Source organism: Bubalus kerabau, chromosome 15, assembly GCF_029407905.1.
Source record: "Bubalus kerabau isolate K-KA32 ecotype Philippines breed swamp buffalo chromosome 15, PCC_UOA_SB_1v2, whole genome shotgun sequence".
In the NCBI taxonomy this organism is placed as follows: Eukaryota; Metazoa; Chordata; class Mammalia; order Artiodactyla; family Bovidae; genus Bubalus; species Bubalus kerabau.
Genome location: NC_073638.1, coordinates 32,629,768 through 32,649,273, shown reverse-complemented (window position 1 = coordinate 32,649,273; position 19,506 = coordinate 32,629,768). Strand labels below are relative to the sequence as shown.

General features: G+C 40.6%; 1 long non-coding RNA gene across 14 annotated transcripts in view; it reads left to right on the top strand.

The window, feature by feature from the left end:
• Positions 1–1,728: 1,728 nt before the first annotated feature.
• LOC129628852 (uncharacterized) overlaps positions 1,729–19,506 on the top strand; it is a 143,454-nt gene continuing 125,676 nt past the window's right edge. For 11 of the 14 annotated variants that reach the window (XR_008702930.1, XR_008702925.1, XR_008702935.1 and 8 more), the window contains exons 1-2: positions 1,729–2,363; positions 3,105–3,211. This is a non-coding gene — a long non-coding RNA (uncharacterized LOC129628852). The remainder of the gene's footprint in view (positions 2,364–3,104; positions 3,212–19,506) is intronic. The other 3 variants (XR_008702926.1, XR_008702936.1, XR_008702934.1) reach the window with 2 other exon arrangements.

Genomic DNA, 19,506 nt, shown 5'->3' with positions numbered 1-19,506 from the left:
AATTGCAGCATGCCAGGCCTCCCTGTCCATCACCAACTCCCAGAGTTCACTCAGACTCACGTCCATCGAGTCAGTGATGCCATCCAGCCATCTCATCCTCTGTCGTCCCCTTCTCCTCCTGCCCCCAATCCCTCCCAGCATCAGAGTCTTTTCCAATGAGTCAACTCTTCGCATAAGGTGGCCAAAGTACTGGAGTTTCAGCTTTAGCATCATTCCTTCCAAAGAAATCCCAGGGTTGATCTCTTTCAGAATGGACTGGTTGGATCTCCTTGCAGTCCAAGGGACTCTCAAGAGTCTTCTCCAACACCACAATTCAAAAGCATCAATTCTTCGGTGCTCAGCCTTCTTCACAGTCCAACTCTCATATCCATACATGACCACTGGAAAAACCATAGCCTTGACTAGACGGACCTTTGCTGGCAAAGTAATGTCTCTGCTTTTGAATATGCTATCTAGGTTGGTCATAACTTTCCTTCCAAGGAGAAGCCCAAACTTACAGAGATAAGGGAAGAAAGAGAAGCCCCTGAGAACAGCAGAGAAAATCAGAGGAGAACCAACAGAAGAATAATGGCAGCAAGAGAGAAAGGGAATTTGTTGTAAATACAGGGTCTGCAATGTCCAAAATGGCAGGAGTATCTCTGAAGGGAATGAGGAGACAGTATGGTTTGAGTGAAAGGGAGACACCTGGACCACAGCAGATCACGTGGGTTAAAACCAGCCATTGCTTTAACCTTGAGCAAGTTGCCTTACCTGTATGAAATCTGTTGCTTATCAAATGGCCATCATACATGGAATAAAGGACCTAATTCCAGGCTTGGCATCATGGAGCAGATAGCTGACATTTATAAGGCACCAGGTACTGATCTAAGCATTCAACATGTATAGATTCATTTAAGCCTTATAACAACCTTGCTGTGTGCATGCTAAGTCACTTCAGTAGTGTCTGACTCTGTGCCACCCTATGCACTATAGCCTGCCAGGCTCCTCTGTTCATGGGATTCTCCAGGCAAGAATACTGGAAAGGGTTGCCACTTCCTCCTCCAGGAGGTCTTCCCAATCCAGGTGTCGAACCCACATCTCTTAGGTCTCCTGCATTGGCAGGTGGGTTCTTCACCATCAGCACCACCTGGGAAACCCAACAACCTTGCTGCTGCTGCTGCTAAGTTGCTTCAGTTGTGTCTGACTCTATGTGACCCCATAGACGGCAGCCCACCAGGCTCCCCCGTCCCTGGGATTCTCCAGGCAAGAACACTGAAGTGGGTTGCCATTTCCGTCTCCAATGCATGAAAGTGAAAAGTGAAAGTGAAGTCGCTCAGTCGTGTCCAACTCTTAGCGACCCCATGGACTGCAGCCCACCAGACTCCTCCATCCATGGGATTTTCCAGGCAAGAGTACTGGAGTGGGGTGCCATTGCCTTCTCCGAACAACCTTGCTAGTTGGGTTCTATTGTCAGCTTCAATTTGTAAATGAGGAGACACAGGTTTAGAGAGTGTAAGTAATTCCGTAACAGCTTGTGAGTGGTAGAAGCTGGTGTTTAAACCCACCCATTCTGTTCCTGGAGTCTATGCTCTTAACCACCACGTTCTGCTGAACTTCATTGAATAAATTACCCCTAAGTCCTTTCCCTTCAAGAACAAGTGAGCTAGATTAATTTTTTAAAGTAGGAAGATTAAAAGTATTTAGGCCTGGGGTGAGCAAATGAAGTACTATAGGCCAAATATGGTGAGGCCCACAAGCTAATAATTTTTTTTCAAGTGGTTGAAAAAAATTTTAAATAATATTTTGAGACACGTTAAAATTATATACAATTCAAATTTTAATCTCCACCATTAAAGTTTTATTGGAACACAAGTATATCCATTCATGTGTCTCTAGACCCATTTTGTACTATAGGAGCAACACTGAATAATTGCAAGAGAGACCCTACAGCCTCCTAACCCTAAAATATTTACTATCTGACACTTTGCAGGAAAAGTTTGCTGATCCCCTACCATAACCAAAAACTGGCGAATGAACAGAAGTAGATTTAAGAGCTTGAATTCCTCAGGAATGTTGTTGTCCTCACCCCTCCTCTCAGCGCCTGGATGGACCGCTTCCGCGCCTGCACTGCATTAGGAGGTGGGGTGGGCGTAGGGAGGAAAGAAACCTCTGACCCAGTTGCTGCTGCTGCTGCTGCTAAGTCGCTTCAGTCGTGTCCGACTCTGTGCGACCCCAGAGATGGCGTTTGTTGCATTTCCTGGGTGGAGGAGGAAGGTGAAAGGATGCTCGCTGGTGAAGATGAAGCTTTCCTTTTTCAGTCCTGAATCACAGCCAGTTGAGTTTATCCCTTTTTGGCCGTGGAATGGTAACTTTCAATGCCCATAGTAAGTTCAGACGCTCCAGTCAGGGGAGGAAAGGCCTAGCTAAGGCGCCTTAGAAGTGTCTTCTCCCAAGGCCTACATCAGGAGCCCAAAGCTTGGACATGTCCCAAACGTCTACCTGCTCCTCACTAGGGAATGACAGTGCCTCTAGGGCACTGTATGGGGTCGGGAGCCAGTTCACCTGGGTTCTAAGCTGAGATTTGTCCGCAAACCTCCAGCATGATGGCACCAAGCGGATTTCTTCCCTTCCACCTTGCTTAACATAACTAAATGGAAGTCAGATGCTCATCAGCTTTTTCAGTGTGTTCATGCATTCAGCCTATAAGGTAACAGGTAAACAAGAGGGTGATAAACATGACAGGAATATTTTTGCTTTTTTAAAAATTTTCTGAAATTGTGGCAATATATCTATGAATGCTCACTTCAGTTGTGTTTGACTCTTTGTGACCCCATGGACTATAGCCCGCCAGGCTCCTCTGCCCATGGGGACTCTCCAGGCAAGAATACTGGAATGGGTTGCCAAGCCCTTCTCCAGGGGATCTTCCTGACTCAGGAATGAAATTCCACATCACTTAGGTCCCCTGCATTCGCCAACAGGTTCTTTACCACACTAGCCCCATCTTATAAAGTAACATTTACCGTTTTAACCGTGTTTAAGGGAACAGGTCTGTGACATTAAGCACACTCACACTGGTGTATAACCATCGCCGCCATCCATCTCCACAATTATTTTGTCTTTCCCAGCTGAAACTCTGTAGCCGCTAAACAGAAACTCCCTGGTTTTCCTCCCTCCAGAGACCAACAACCATCTCTTCCTGCCACTTTGAATTAGACGTCTCTGGATATCTCAGGTAAGTGGATCCATTCATTATATGTCCTTTTGCATCTGGCTTATTTCATTTAGAATGATGTCTTTAATGTTCAGCCATGTTGTAGCACGTGTCCGTTTCTTTCCTTTTTAAGGCTTATCAAATATAAGTCTGGTATTTGATTTATATAATTTTGTTTATCCGTTCATCTGGCAGTGGACACGACAGTTTTCTGTGTTTTGGTTGCTGTGAATATAATGCTGCTATAAACATGAGCATAAAAATATCTAAGTCTCTGATTTCACTTCTTTTGGATATATATCCCAAAGCGGAATTGTTGGGTCATGGGGTAACTTTTTAATTTTTGGCGAAACCACACTGTTTCATAATGGCTGCACCATTTTGCAAGCAGCGCACAATTTCCCCACATCCTTGCCAATAATTCTTATTTTCTTTTTTGTTTTTTTATGTTTGTTTATTTTTAATGGTAGCCATCTTAATGGGTGTAAAGTGGTATTTCGTTGTAGATTTGCAATTTCCTTGGGATATTTAGCATCTTCTTGTGTGCTTATTGGCCAGTTGTATGTCTTCTTTAGAGAAATGTATCTGTTCAAGTTGTTGCCCATTTTTAAATTGGATTGTTTTTGGTGATTGTTGAGTTGTCAGAGTTCTTTCTACCTTCTGAATATTAACCTTTTATCAGACATATGACATGTAAATATTTTTTCCATTCCATGGGTTGCCTTTCACTCTGTTGATAGTGTTCTTTGTGTAAAACTCTTTAATTTTGATGTAGTCCAATTTATCTATTTTTCTTGTAGTTATTGCCTGTGTTTCTGGTATTATATCCAATAAATTATTGCCAAATCCAATGTTTTGAAGCTTTTCTCCTGTGTTTACTTCTAAGAGTTTTATGATTTTAGCTCTTACATTTAGGTCTTTATTCCATTTTGGATTGATTTTTATTTAAGGTATAAGGTAAGTGTTCAATTTCATTCTTTTGCACATGGATGTTCAGTTTCCCTAACAACATTTGTTGAAAACAGTGTCCTTTCTCCACTGAATGGTCTTGGCACTCTTATCAAAGATTTTTGACCGTATATGTAAGGGTTTATTTCTGAGTCAGCTTGAGTTTTGATATTAGCAGACATGTCTCTTCAATCAAGACCTAAGTTGTATAAACTTTCCAACAGATGATCTAATTAAAGAATCAATGCATTCACCCTATTAGAACCTTGGTTGTAGCTCATCTCGTGTTAGAATTTCAAATTCATGAATCTATATCACCACTAGTCTGTGAGTTCCCAAAGAACAAGAACTCTCTTATAACTCAAATTTAAACTTAATCTGTATGTATTGTTTGTCTGTTATGTGTCCAGTATCATGACAACAGTAATGATAAATAAACTTTATTTAAGAGCTTGCAAATTAGTAAACATATGGATTTTTTTTTGTAAGAAAAATACTCCAGAAGATACAGTAGGAGTACAAAAATGGACATGGTGACATCCAGTGTCCAGCATGGTTCAGTAGCTGTGTCTTGGAGAAGAGAGAGAACTTTCTCAGAAGTGGTCATACTTCTACTGTGTTTCGAAGAATGACTAAGAGTTTGCCTGATTTAAAAGGCAGAGGTCATAGGGACATTCAAAACAGAAGAATGTCCCACACCTGTGGATTTGGAGTGCGGGCCAGCACCACGGTCGTTGGAAGGCTGCTACATATATTACAAGGCCAAGAGGGGTGGGAGAAGAGCCTAAAGGTGTAGGCAAGTGATCAGGCCCAGAACTTAAACTTTATTGTGAGCGTGATTGGGAGGATTTACATGTCTGACCCTTAGACTTATTCTTAGCGCCTATCATTGTTTATTGAACTGATTTTAGTCTACAGAACAGTGCTTTGTGTTTCTTTTCCTTCTCAAACATTTCCTCTTTCTCTTTTTTTTTCCTTTCCTTTTTTTCCCCTTTTCTCTCTTTCTAATATGATTTTGATGGCTTCACTATTTTTTCTCAGATCAACATCTCAACTACAGAAGAATATAAACTATACAGGGGCTTGAATTTAGACAAAAAACAACAACAAAAAAGTGAACTCTTATGAGAAATCATTGAAACTACTTAGGTTAGGCTCAGCTGAACTTCCAAATGTGTTTCAAATTAGGTCGTCTCAACCATGACTGCAAGTTCAAAACATTCAAAGCAACCTTATTGGAATTGGAACAAGGCATATTTGGTTTCCTCTAAAGGATTTTTAAAAGTGGAGTTAAGAGCAGAGATCTCAAATGTAAAAATACATGAAAAGAAAGCCCGTAAGCAAATTGTCCTCATAACAAATGGCATTAAAACTTCCAAAGTCTCAAAAGCCGTGGTCTCTTAGGAACATCTCACTTGTTGGAACAAAGCCCATGCAGCGCCCTGATTTATCTGCGCAGGGCCGGTCAGGTCCAAGTGAGCCGAGGAAGCATTTGGAACCATCAAAACACATGAAAGGTCTAGGAACTCAGGTTTTGCTCTTATTTTATACAACATACAAGCAAACTGGGTAGTCTATTTTCTTACCAGCACAGAGAGGAATAGTATATATAGGTCACCAAAAGAGAGATGTCTAGAAATGGGCCCAAGCTCAAGGATTCTTTTGAGGGGGAAAAAAAAAGTATTGGTTTGACAAGCAGAAGACAAAAATATTCAAAATGAAAAGCTACAAACTACAGAAGAAAACCCACATGCAACATATAAAGCATCCTTGAATTATTTAGTAAGGAAAAAGAGGCCTATAACCCTCAGGAGCCTCTGGCCCATTGCCAAAGGAAGGCACAGAATCAAAACTGATGTTCACGACTCCTTACCTTCATACGGTTATACCCGTACTTTAAAAATTTAGGCCCACAAAGTAGTAAAAATGAGCTTGTCTGGAAAACTTACTTCTGCAGAGGTGACTACCTCATTCTGCCATGGTGCCAGTTAAATGAAGCATCAGATCACCTCACCTAATATTAGCATAATTGCCTACTTAAACCAAAAACCTTTATAATTAGAGACCTTATATAATTTTCCCATAGCATAAAATATGATCTTAGTCAAGTCTCAGTCTCCTTATCTAAAAAATGATGAGGATACTAAGTATGTCATAGATCTGTTGTGAAGACAGAAAGAGATAATTAATGTATGATAACCAACAATTTACATAGTCAATACTTCATAAGTGCTAAATATGACTACTACTAGCACAACTATTGTTGATCTTTTAAAAAATTTATTTTTTGATTGTGCTGGGTCATCGTTGTTTTGTGTGGGCTTTCTCTAGTTGAGGCGAGTGGAGGCTACTCTTCTCGTGGCCATGGCTTCTTTTCTGGAGCACAGGCTCTAGGCTCAGGCTTCAGTAGTTGTAGCTCATGGGTTCAGTAGTTGCAGCTCATGAGCTCTAGAGCACAGACTCTGTAGTTGTGGTGCATGGGCTTCGTTGCTCTGTAGCATGTGGAATTTTAGTTCCGCAAGCAGGAATCAAACCTGCATTGGCAGGCAGATTCTTATCCCCTGTGCCACCAGGGAAGTCCTGTTGTTGATCTCATAGGACTGTACCTGTGTTCTTATCCTGACTCCACCATTTATGACTCAATGTACATAAGTTTGAGCAAACTCTGGGAGATAGTAAAGAACAGGGAAGCCTGGCATGCTGCAGTTTATGGGGTCCCAAAGAGTCGGACACAACTTAGTGACTGAACAATAGCAACAACCATTTATGAGCTATAAGATCTTGAAAAACTCACTCTACTACTTTCTGCTTCAGTGTTCTCATCTGAAAAATGAAAACAAGTTATGTAATATCTAGCTCAGGAATTGCTACAAGGATTAAATGTGATACTATTAAATGAAACACACTTAAGTTAGGGCCAGGCACAGAGTAAGAATTTAAGAATTTAAATAGTATTATCTGTAATTATAATACAGAGAATTATAATACAGTCTCTTCAACTGAAAAAGCTGAAGTTGAACTGTTCTATGAAGACCTACAGAACCTTCTAGAACGAACACCAAAAAAAAACCTGTCCTTTTCATTTATAGGGGACTGGAATGCAAAAGTAGGAAGTCAAATTTGACTTCCTGGAGTAACAGGCAAATTTGGCCTTGAAGTACAAAATGAAAGAGGACAAAGGCTAACAGAGTTTTGCCAAGAGAATGCACTGGTCACAGCAAACACCCTCTTCCAACAAGACGAGAAGACTACACATGGTCATCACCAGATGGTCAACACCAAAATCAGATTGACTATATTCTTTGCAGCCAAAGATGGAGAAGCTCTATACAGTCAGCAAAGACAAGACTGGGAGCTGACTGTGGCTCATATCATAAACTCCTTACTGCAAAATTTAGACTTAAAGTAGGGAAAACCACTAGATCATTCAGGTATGACAGAAATCAAATCCCTTACAATTATACAGTAGAAGTGAGAATTAGATTTAAGGGATTAGATCTGATGGACAGAGTGCCTGAAGAACTATGGACGGAAGTTTGTGACATTGTTCGGGAGGCACGGATCAAGACCATCCCAAGAAAAAGAAATGCAAAAAGGCAAAATGGTTGTCTGAGGAGGCCTTACAAATAGCTGAGAAGAGAAGAGAAGCTAAAGGCAAAGGAGAAAAGGAAAGATATACCTATTTGAATGCAGAGTTCCAAAGAATAGCAAGGAGAGATAATAACGCCTTTCTCAGTGATCAATGCAAAGAAATAGAGGAAAATAATAGAATGGGAAAGACTAGAGATCTCTGCAATAACATTAGAGACATCAAGGGAACTTTTCATGCAAAGATGGCCACAATAAAGGACAGAAATTGTATGAACCTAACAGAAGCAGAAGATATTAAGAAGAGGTGGCAAGAATACACAGAAGAACTATACAAAAAAGATCTTCATGACCCAGATAATCATGATGGTGTGATCACTTACCTAGAACCAGACATCGTGGAATGCAAAGCCACGTGGGCCTTAGGAAGCATCACTATCAACAAAGTTAGTGGAGGTGATGAAATTCCAGTTGAGCTGTTTCAAATCCTGAAAGATGATTCTGTGAAAGTGCTGCCTCAATATGCCAGCAAATATGGAAAACTCAGCAATGGCCACAGGACTGGAAAAGGTCAGTTTTCATTACAATCACAAAGAATGTTCAATTGCACTCATCTCACATGCTAGCAAAGTAATGCTCAAAATTCTCCAAGCCAGGCTTCAACAGGATGTGAACCGTGAACTTCCAGATGTTCAAGCTGGATTTAGGAAAGGTGGAGGAACCAGAGATCAAATTGCCAACATCCGTTGGATCATTGAAAAAGCAAGAGAGTTCCAGAAAAACATCTACTTCTGCTTTATTGACTATGCCAAAACCTTTGACTGTGTGAATCACAACAAATTGTGGAAAATTCTTAAAGAGATGGGAGTACCATACCACCTGACCTGAACTGCCTCCTGAGAAATCTGTATGCAGGTCAAGAAACAACAGTTAGAACCAGATATGAAACAATGGTCTGGTTCCAAATTATGAAAGGAGTACATCAACGTTGTATATTGTCACCCTGCTTATTTACCTTACATGCAGAGTACATCATGCAAAATGCCAGGCTTGATGAAGCACAAGCTGGAATCAAGACTGCAGAGAGAAATATCAATAACCTCAGATGTGCAGATGACACTACCCTTATGGCAGAAGGTGAAGAGAACTAAAGAGCCTCTAGATGAAAGTGAAAGAGGAGAGTGAAAAAGTTGGCTTAAAACTCAACATTTGGAAAACTAAGATCATGGTATCTGGTCCCATCACTTCATGGCAAATAGATGGGGAAACAGTGGAAACAGTGGCTGACTTTATTTTTTGGGCTCCAAAATCATTGCAGATGGTGATTGCAGCCATGAAATTAATAAACAAATGGGACCTAATTAAAATTAAAAGCTTCTCTACAACAAAGGAAACTATAAGCAAGGTGAAAGACAGCCTTCAGAATGGGAGAAAATAATAGCAAATGAAGCAACTGACAGCTAATCTCAAAAATATACAAGCAACTCCTGCAGCTCAATTCCAGAAAAATAAACGACCCAATAAAAAAATGGGCCAAAGAACTAAATAGACATTTCTCCAAAGAAGACATACAGATGGCTAACAAACACATGAAAAGATGCTCAACATCACTCATTATCAGAGAAATGCAAATCAAAACCACAATGAGGTACCATTTCACGCCAGTCAGAATGGCTGCGATCCAAAAGTCTACAAGCAATAAATGCTGGAGAGGGTGTGGAGAAAAGGGAACCCTCTTACACTGTTGGTGGGAATGCAAACTAGTACAGCCACTATGGAGAACAGTGTGGAGATTCCTTAAAAAACTGGAAATAGAACTGCCTTATGACCCAGCAATCCCACTGCTGGGCATACACACTGAGGAAACCAGAATTGAAAGAGACACGAGTACCCCAATGTTCATCGCAGCACTGTTTATAATAGCCAGGACATGGAAGCAACCTAGATGTCCATCAGCAGATGAATGGATAAGAAAGCTGTGGTACATATACACAATGGAGTATTACTCAGCCATTGAAAAGAATACATTTGAATCAGTTCTAATGAGGTGGATGAAACTGGAGCCTATTATACAGAGTGAAGTAAGCCAGAAAGAAAAACACCAATACAGTATACTAATGCATATATATGGAATTAAGAAAGATGGTAAGGATAACCCTGTATGCGAGACAGCAAAAGAGACACAGATGTGTAGAACAGTCTTTTGGACTCTGTGGGAGAGGGAGAGGGTGGGATGATTTGGGAGAATGGCATTGAAACATGTATAATATCATATATGAAACATATCGCCAGTCCAAGTTTGATGCAGGATACAGGATGCTTGGGGCTGGTGCACTGGGATGACCCAGAGGGATGGTACGGGGAGGAAGGTGGGAGGGGGGTTCACAATTGTGAACACGTGTACACCCGTGGTGGATTCATATTGATGTATGGCAAAACCAATACAATATTGTAAAGTAAAAAAAAAACAACCCTCAATATTAAAAAAAAAAAAAATGACGCTTACTCCTTGGAAGGAAAGCAATGAGCAACTTAGACAACATATTAAATAGCAGAGACATTACTTTGCCAACAAAGATCTGTCTAGTCAAAGCCATAGTTTTTCCAGTAGTCATGTATGGATGTGAGAGTTGAACTGTAAAGAAAACCGAGCACTGTGGTGTTGGAGAAGACTCTTGAGAGTCCCTTGGACTGCAAGGAGATCCAACCAGTCACTCCTAAAGGAAATCAGTTCTGAGTATTCATTGGAAGGATTGATGCTGAAGCTGAAACTCCAATACTTTGGCCACTTGTGGCAAAGAACTGACTCCTTGGAAAAGACCCTGATGCTAGGAAAGATTGAAGGCAGGAGGAGAAGGGGACAACAGAGGATGAGATGGTTGGATGGCATCACCTATCAATGGACATGAGTTTGAGTAAGCTCTGGGAGTTGGTGATGGACAGGAAGGCCTGGCGTGCTGCAATCCATGGGGTTGCAAAGAGTCGGACACGACTGAGCGACTGAACTGACTGATGATTTGTAATTATTACTGCTGCCATTGTTAGACTCCATTTTCCTTTTAAGAATGCTTGTTCTCAAAGAGTAGTTTGGGTATGCGTGGTGGTCCCTTTTGCAGGCAGCCCAGGGGTCCAAACAGTTTTCATAGTAACTGTAAAATATTGTGTGTCTTTTTCACTCCTTGAATATACAGTGTGCGGTTACCCAAAACAATATGAAGTTTGATATCTTAAGTGAAATGCAGTCACACATCTGAATCACACACACATTTGCAAAACTGTGAAACAATGTTCTCTATTGTTTTTAGCAAAATATATTTTTCCAAAAATATGTTTTAGGGAAACCTATAATGGGTTTATTGTCATTATTTCTAAGTGAGTCAATCTTAATGATTAATTTTAATTTTGATTATGGTAAATATTGATAGATATAATCCACAGAAAGGAAAATTCTTCAGGTATCTCTTAGAGGGTTAAGGGTCCTGATACAGCACAGTTTGAGAACCACTGTCTTAGCACATAAAGCTTCAGAGTTGTTGACATCCTTCAAGATCACTTTCTTGAGATTTGAGTAGAGGTAGAATCAAGTCTCTGGTTTAACCAAAGTTTTTGATAATGAAACCTGTTGATAATTATAATATGTCACACTCCAAGGGTTGTAGAACTCCTACATGGGGAGGGGGCCAATGGTTATTACAATGCTTTTGTAGTTGAGTATGATTGCAGAGTCCTGTGTGGCTAACTTAACAAGACTACCCTCGACAGTGTATTCAATGCTATAGATGTTTTTCAACGTTTTAAATTCCATTCCATGTGGCCAACCACTGCAGCATTGAATTCACAGGCAGTTCTCATCTGGTGATTAAGAGGAGGCACCTAGTGTTAATACTCGAGTTATGGCTTTAGAGTCCAAACCGATTCCCATCACGGGTTTTCAGTCTCAAATGTCAGGCGAGAATTCTCACCCATTTGTAAGCCACTTTAAATACGCTTCCCAGGACTTCAAGAACTAATCCCTGAAGAAACTGGGTCAGGTTCTTTCCAATCCTGTCCCCATACCACAGATAGCTAAGCTTCAGTCTTAAGGAAATACTCTGGAACACCAGGGCATACTTAAAGGAGGGAAAATAAACAGGGACAGACTTGCACAGAAGAAGACATATGTGGTCTCTCCTCCAATAAGCATTTGATACTTGAGTGTATTTCACTGGAACAAATTGGTTTAAGTATGTACAATTCCAACTTAGGGTTCCCACCATTGTTCTGATGAAAAGTTGACACCTGCTATGTTAAGACCTTTTGTCTCAGAGGCTTCAGATTTTTGCACACATATACACATGCCTATATAATGCATTTGGTTGGATTGGACTGAAATCTTCAGTAGTAATTCAAAGAGTTTGGCTTATGGGGCAATGTCACAGGTTTACATGCATTATGCAGAATTTTCTGCTAAGTGCAATCAGTTTTTGGAAATTAAATTGGTTTATTTCAATCCAATGCTTATTTGACATAAATGTCACATTTATGCTGAAGAGTCATATCATTCTTCTATTCCCGCTCCAATAATGTTAATTCTTAAAGTGTTACTGTACATAGGCTGTGACTACAGGATGCCAAATATCCATCTGGAGATAAGAAACCTTTATTTTATTATCCCAATGTTCCTAAATCTAATATTTGAGAAGATGGAGTTAAATTACCTGGATGTTTAACTAGTTTCATTTATGGCTAGATGCCGCAGTGTTGTCGAAAAACAGAAATACGTGAAATAATATGAAATGAAAATCATTTTCCCCGAACTGTATGGCACCACAGAAATAAACAACCCTCCTCCAATATTTTGCTCAATTTAATAATCTCAACCAAATGTTATCAGATCAGTTTGTGTGCGGAACACAATGTGCCAAACAAAATAAATTGACTATTTTACTGTTGAAATAATGTGAAAAGAGCGTGGGTTTGGGGAAAGGAGCATTGGGTTAGGTGAAGGCGGTTCAGTTCTCTCCTCCTGCAGAGAGTGTTTGAGCAGATCTGGCTGTTTCTAGCGACGGAGCAGGGACACTGATCCTCTTATCTTTGGCTCCTCCTGTGATGCCCTCAACCCAGCCAGCCCTGTAGTTTGGAATAAAGGCATACAAGGTAGTGCTTGCTACTCACTTAGAGCAAAGGATTCTTCCTCCCTCAGTTTCCCAGCTCGTGTCTTAGCGCACACTGGAAACACTCCAGGCTTTAGGGATAATCTATTCGTTGACTCCTCCTCACCACTTTTACAAATTTTGTAAATGTATTTATCTATTATCTTGTTTATTTAGGTGCATCAGGTCTTAGCTGTGGCATGCCGGATCTTTTGTTGTGGCACACAGACTTCTCTAGTTGCATAACACGGGCTCTAGAGCTCATGGGCTTAGCTGCCCCGTGGCATGTGGAATCTTAGTTCCCCAACCAGAGATGAAACCCACATCCCCTGCATTGCAAGGTAGATTCTTAACCACTGGACCACTAGGGCAGTCCCCTCATCACTACCTTAATGTAAGACTTGGAAATTCAAGCAGCAGAGCATCACACTACCCATACTGGATATTGATTTATCTTGTCCTGAGCAAACTCAGGGAGGTAGTGACGAACAGGGAAGCCTGACATGCTGCAGTTCATGGGGTTACAAAGAGTCAGACATGACTGAGCAACTAAACAACTACAATAGAGAAGTACCCAGCTGAGATACTTCCGAGGTCACAAGACTACACAACAGGAGAATAACCCCATAAAAACTGTTCAGTCTCCTGATACCTGTTGTTGAGGATTTGAAGTATTCTGAGATTTCCATTTAATTCCATTTTTGTCCTGCTTAGAGTTTGACTTCGTTATTCCCCTGCTCTAATCAGATCTACAATATCCAAATGGAAGTTCAAAGTTAGCCATTTTTGATAAATCGGGGAAAAAAAGTCAAGTATTATCATGTTTCCAAGCTCTACTCTTTTCTCAGCTAGCAGGGCCAACTGAGCCACAAAGTGGATTTGGCTTAATGAGCCCATTAAATAATTTATGTCTGGATGGTCTTGGTCTTTGTCTCAAATGGGTGAAGATAGAAATGTAGGTGGAGCTTTGCAGATAAACAGTGCTGGTACATTGCCAAAAATAGACATACTTACTCAAACCTCCCTAATGAAATTGAAAGACAGACATGTTATACATTTATGCAATTTAATTCAACACATAAGCCATTTAACCCGTATTTCTTGGGTGCCGAGTGTGTGTTAATTTTGGAAAATGAGAGTTAAGTAAGACTTACTTTAAGGCGCTCACAGTCTAAGTTAAGACACAAAAACAAACATAATTTCCTACCCGTGTAGTTTATGCCTGAGATACAGGTATGCCTGCATCTTTTGGGAACATGAAGGGTGACATTTTTCTTCATTAAGATTACCATTAACAAGCACTACACACACACACACACACACACACACATATATACACACACACAAATGTATATATATGGTACCCAGTAGAAATAGACTAAGAATTATGGGAGCTGCCTTGTTCCTTCCCAATTCTTCATTGCCAAGGCTGCAATGATTAATCTTGAGAAAAGCTACAGTTTAGCACCTGTTGAACCATATTAGAGGAAATCATCTGTGTTGCAAATAGAGAATATGCTAGGGAGGCTGGACTCAAATGGCTCCAGGTTTTGATATCTTTCTCCTTCTGTTTTAGCAGACAAATAATCTGTTGCAACTTTGCTGCTTCTCTTCCCTCGCTTGGCTCTGTTCCCGTGCACCATTTTGTTCTAGGGGATGCCTAAACTGATTCTGCAGCGTTAGCCAAAACAAATGAGGAGCTTGGCTCTGGGTCTGGTCGCAGCAGCTGCTATGATTGAAGTTCTCTGCACCTAAAGACAGTGGGGCAGCTTTCCGTTTGACAGATGAACACATTTTCATTACTAGAGAAACAGGAAACATGGCATACTGGGCAGAAAGGGAAAAAAAGAGAAATATTTGGGAAGTCGCTTTGTTCTTTCTTCTATCAATTGTGGTTATTGTTCAGTTAAGATGTTGGTGAGGAGGTTGACCGAGTGGGAGCCTCATACCCAAGCATCAGGCTTCTCTTCCCTTCAGCCTGTAACTGGGAGCTGACAGCTGCGTGGTTTTCTGACCTCAGGTTACCTCAAGCAGAAAAATCCTTTTGCAGATAGGCTCTGGGAGGCCCTTTCTGCTCATGCATGCAGCAAAGGGCAGGGGGAGGCTGGGAGGTCTAGGGGAACCCAATATAAAGGAAAAGGAAAGCAACATTTGACTGTATCCATTGATTCACTCATACAGTGGAGCTGAACCGTCAAGTGGGTATTTGAAGGCCTTCAAAAAGCTACTGGAGACTTCCAGGGTGATTTGGAAGCTTGTGGCTGACTCAACTGCAGGGGGACTGGATACAGGTTCTTTAGAAAATAGACCACATCTCTAGTGGGGTGACCTTACAACAGCCTTTCCTTGATCCCTTCATTCTCAGATTCTTTTTATTAAAACGGTAGCCTTCAGAGGCATGCTTGATTCCCAGGTTTTGTGTATTGAGGCTCTAGGTAAAGCCTAGTACCATCCAGTGATAATGGAAATCCAAAAAGCAGAGGAAAAGTATGGGAAGGAGAGCAGAAGAAGATAAGAAATATGTAAATCTAAGGGGTGAAGTTGCACATGAAATGGTAAAAATTTAATAAGTATTAAATAATAATAAGTATTAGAGGGTGTCTTCCGAGACGAGAGAAGTCAAGAATTGTCCCAAACACATGATTGCTGGATACTTGTTTACAATGATCACAGTACCAAAAACCTCCTGGCTACTGTGGAATCTGTTGAAGAAGTTAGCCAGTCAAGGCAGCTAATGTATGTTGATCAACTACTTACTATTTGTCAGATACTGTGCTTGGGGCTTTATATAGGTTGGCCAAAATGTTCATTCAGATTTTCCCATAAGATGTTATGGAAAAACCCAGAGAACCTTTTGGCCAACCCAATACGACGACGTACCTACAACAGCACAGGGTGTAGGCATTCGGTACTTCGTTGTATACATAAAGAAGCTGAGACTTGGAATGTCCTAGGTCACATAGTCAAGTGACAAAGTAAGACTTGCAAGCCATTTCTTTGTACTTCCAAAGCAATCTTGGCGTTTGCAAGTTTCTTCTACCCACATAACCCTGCTCTATCTCACCTACAGCCTTGCTAACCTTTAGTATTCTTTCCTCTTTGGCCTGGACAAAGTCACTAATCTCGCTACACAAGACCCCAGACTGCTGGTAATTGGTGTGAATTGACACATGAGATGAATCCTATTTGTAATCCTTGGGTCAGGGTGGGAGGAGGGGAAGTGATTCTGCTGTCTGATTTATTTACCGAAGATTTCCCATATAGCAGGATATGCACTATACTTATGTGCTCATGACCTTGATTATTGGATTCCTTGAGGATTCACAAGGACTCTCTCACTTTCGCATTCTTGTCCCATGACATACATAATCCTTTGTCTCTGGTCTTCAGGCTAAGGACTCAGACTTGCCCATCCAAAAAATCAAGTCCCTTCCTGTCCGTTAATTCTGTTTTCATAAAAGCATTTGATAAACATAAAAGCGTTTGATGAATAACAGCTTATTAGTGGTGGTGTCTATTATGCCAGAAAGGTTAGGGTACTTAGTTGAGGTTCTGCAGTAAGGAAGTTACAAAACCAAGCAAAAAATTCAACTTTTCTGTTCCCCAGTGAACTCCTTCCTCTTATAGATCAAGATTTTAAAAAGTCACATCTCAGAGAGGTGTAAGTTTCAGTTACAGCTTCACAGGATTCCTTAGGGTTTCGCCTCAAGTTTAATTGTTCTCATGAAAGTGCTACATCTAAAATAAGCTTCTGGTAGGTTTTTTTCCCCTCTTATTTTAGTTCCTTTCTTTCTTTTTATCTCTAAATTACCCTTTTAACTTTGCTCTTGCAAATGAATTTGTTCCCAAGTGCAACCAAGGTCATTTTGTGAGAAAAGTATATGTGCAAATGTTTCCTATAAACAGAAAACTATGTGTATGAATTACTAAACTTATCAGACCTAATTTCTACATTAGTGGTACGTGATATCAGTGTCCATCTCTCAAGGCGCTGATTGTGGGAATTGTTATATATAAAGCATGCCAAATATATAGTACATATTTAGCAAATGTTAGCTTATCATTAATATTGACATGAATTTTGTGTGTGTGTGCTAAATCACTTCATTTGTGTCCTACTCTTTCTTATCCTATGGACTGTAGCCCTCCAGGCTCCTCTGTCTCTGGGATTCTCCAGGCAAGAATACCAGAGTGGGTTTCCATGCCCTCCTCCAGGGAATCTTCCTGACCCAGGGATTGAACTTGCATCTCTTATGGCTCCTGCATTGGCAGGCAGGTTCTTTACCAATAAATTGTGTAAAGAATGACATAAAAAGGGTAAAGAAAAGTACTACCACCATAACTTCTAAACCTTACTGTATACATTATTATTTTTGTACCTATGATTTCCTTGTACCATAGATTTTTGATTACAGACTAGGTTTGCTTGATGTCTATCTATCTAAAATCCATCTGTCTATCATTGGGCAGGTCAAGGTCAACTATTGTGCCTGCCATGACCACAGCCTTTTCTCAGGGAGACCTCTGCATACAGGTCTTCCCAAAGGACCAAAGGAGCATCCTGGACAGCCATATTTTCAACCCAGCGGTCCTGTGTCCAGCTTCACTAAGTCTGAATAACAGACTTGGGAGTAATCGATCCATAGACTGGTGGGTGGCCTGTGAAATCTCTCTCTGTTCAGGAATAAGCTAAACAATGAACAATCCTCTCAGCTCTGCAATGTGTTTTGGGAATTGTGGAGATTAGGCTTTTCCCAGTAAGATTTTGAAGGAGACAGAGAGAGCTCATGAAGTAGAATGAGGCCATACCCTGATGTGTGGAAACAGAAACTAAAATTTAGCTACTTCTTATGGCCGGCTCTCCACAGCCTCCAGTTAAAAATCCCACGCACTTGTGTCCCCCTCATCCCAGTGGTGAAGCGCCTCTTGAGTGGCTTTGAATTCTCAGCCGCCTTTCTCATGCCATGTCTTGGTTGGAGAGGCTTAGAGCTCCTCTCAGGTCCACCTGTTGATTTTCTTCAGCAGTCACTGCTCTATCATCAAAGGCCATATTGGTGCTGGAATTTCTCTGTGAAGCGTGCAGTCCCCCAGACAGCATATGACAAATTAGAAGACGATGCATTCTGTTTTGAACTCCTCTCAGCTCATCTGGTATTTCTGTCATGGATTCTACTATCCTGTTATCGCCAACCACAGCTGGGACATGGGCCACTTCTCAGGGACTGAAGGGCATGCCTGCTAATCTATCCCGTCTTCCTTCTTTGATCAAACTGTTCTTAAACAATGGTTCCTAGTGTTTCCACACAGTCTACCTTACTCTTCGGCTTATGGTGCGTGTAACCATGGGATTTTGTTTGTTTTGTGGTTACCTTCAAGTTTGCAGCATCCATTTGTAACTAATGCAAATCCATGTTCAAAGAATACTATATTCCTTCATAGGTAGTGCAAGTAACTTATAACAGAATATTCTCAATTCTTTCCTCCTGTCCCTTATAGCTTTGCTGTCTTTTATTTCACTTAGAGATAGACTGTAATTTCCAGACACATTGTCACTATTATTATTTTGGACAAGCTATTATCTGTTAGATCAATTAAGATTAAGAAAATATTTTACCTTCATTTATTCTTTCCCTGATATTTTTCTCTTTATGTAGGTATGGGTTTCTGATCTCTATCCTTTTTCTTCTCTCTGAGAATTTCTTTTAACATATTTTACATGGCAGATCCACTAGCAACAAATTCTCTAAATTTTTGTTTGTCTGAAAACGTCTTTATTTCTCCTTTACTTCTGAAGGATAATTTTACTAGACATGGGGATTTTTTAAAAAACACTTTCAATATTTCACTTTACTCCCCTCTTGTCTTGTTTGTGAAGAAAAGTTTCATGTAATTTTTATCCGCTTTTCCTCTGTAAGTGAGGTGAAGTTTTCCCCCTCTGATTCTTTCAAGATTTTCTTTGTCTTTTTTTTTGTATTTATCATGGTTGGTGTTGTGTGAGCGTCCTAGATCTGTGGTTTGGTGCCTGTTGTTTATTGTGGAAAATGCTTGTCCAATATTATTTCAAATATTTTCTTTCTCTCTTTCCTTTCTTCCCCCTTCCTTCCCATCTTCCTTTCTCTCTTTTGTCTCCTTCTGGTATTCTCATTATGCTTCTGACATGTTTTGTAATTGTCCTACAGTTTTTGAATATTCTTTTCCACTTTTTTCTCTCTTCTCTTTCTGGTTTAATTTTTGCAGTTTGAAGTATTGACACTTCACTTTCACTTTTCACTTTCTTGCATTGGAGAAGGAAATGGCAACCCACTCCAGTGTTCTTGCCTGGAGAATCCCAGGGACGGGGGAGCCTGGTGGGCTGCCGCCTATGGGGTCGCACAGTGTTGGACACGACTGAAGTGACTTAGCAGTAGCAGCAAGTTGACTGAGTCTTTCTTCGGCCATGCTGATTAGACTATAAAGTCATTCTTCATTTCTGCCACAGTGTTTCTAGCATTTCCCTGAGCCTTCCTTCGACTTCCTGTCTCTTTCTGCTTATGTTACCCATCTGTTCTTGCTGTATTTCGAATCTTCTAGGCCTTGCCTCTTCCACATTTAAAGCCAAGGAAGTCAGTTCTTCTAGTTAAAATATATAGTTCTTGCAATAAAAGTCAT